We start from the raw sequence: 1497 nt of genomic DNA, 5'->3' as shown, positions 1-1497 counted from the left end.
TGGGAGACTTGTCGTATGCGGTTTGTCCTCAGAAAATTAAAGACCGAACCATGTTCGGATAGGTAGAAAATGTAAAAGTGAGATTTTAGCTAAGTCGATTTATGGGAACCCTTTAGTGACTTGAGAGATGTAAAAATATGTTATAAAAGTAGTTAAAATAATTATTCCGCAAAGAGTTTACAGTTACGGTCATAACTTTTATTATTACGCTTTTTATTGTTTTAAATGCTCGCGTAATAAACGAAAAAAATTTACTCGCATTTTTATAAATGAACTGCTGTGATTGTAACTGCACTTAATATCATAATTAATGTTAACAACACTTAATACCATATGCAATGATAACAAACCGGTCATGAATGAGGTGTTACACTAGGTATCAAACTTGGCTCCACTATTAACATAGTTCCATAACCAATCATTAAGTCACAGAGTGTTGTTATTTATAATATGATTATTTTTATATTTATTATATATTCTTATATTTATTTGGTTTAACCAGTGGGTCACTAATTGTTAAAGTAGTAAGCTATTGACCCAATAAATTAATCGGGTCAATAACATGTCTGAACTCAATAATATTGGTTTATACTATAATATATATTGTAACGAACAAGAGAAACATCTTATTTATATAGGCTTATAAGTAAACCCTAATATGTTTACTCATCACAAGCCTAATAATTTACTTTAGAATCCATTCTAGTCAATTCATATTAGGTTATTATGGTTTGTATGTCATATTTATAAATTCAATGGTGTTATTTCACATTAATTAATATTTTTCATTAAATAATATTTTAAAAATAATATTACAGGACTCACAAAGTAGCAAGATATGTATATATGTGCGGTGTGTGTGTGTGTGCGTGTGTGTGTTTTTTAGGGGGTGGGGTGGAGATAGCATAGCATCTTAAATTTAGAAAAAAAATTCCAAAAAAAATGAAAATGTACCTTAAAAAAAATCTTGTGTGTCCTGCTTTAAGCAAAATGTTTGAGAACTCAAAATACTTGTCCACCTAATATAACTATTTCAACAATTACAAAATACTATTGAGACCATCTAGTGGATCATAATAATATCTTAAATCTCTCTCAAAAGAATGAAGTTGAAATCTTACTTGTAAGTTATAACAAATAATATCTAGGCCCCACACGAAGAGTTATTTACAAATAACACAAGTTATGAAGATACATATTGATGTAAATAAAGGAACATTTACATATAAAATTGTGTGTTAAGCATTTCTATCTCCCTGTATGCTATATGATGTCATAATGAAAGCTTTTTAAACATCAACACCCAAAACATAATAAAGAAATTGATTCTAGGAGTGAAATGAGAAAAGAGCTCAAAACAAGAAAAAACATCCCTCACTCATCAAAGAAGTTTTTTTTAATTAAAATCAGTCTAGACTCAGCTTGATTAAATAGAACATTAAGAGACATAAAAAAATATATCTTTAGAATCCTATATCATGGTGAAAAATGACCTAG

Source organism: Gastrolobium bilobum, unplaced genomic scaffold, assembly GCF_033153095.1.
Source record: "Gastrolobium bilobum isolate Gb01-03AN ecotype WA unplaced genomic scaffold, APGP_CSIRO_Gbil_v1 utg114551, whole genome shotgun sequence".
In the NCBI taxonomy this organism is placed as follows: domain Eukaryota; kingdom Viridiplantae; phylum Streptophyta; class Magnoliopsida; order Fabales; family Fabaceae; genus Gastrolobium; species Gastrolobium bilobum.
Note: the sequence above shows the minus strand (reverse complement) of the source record.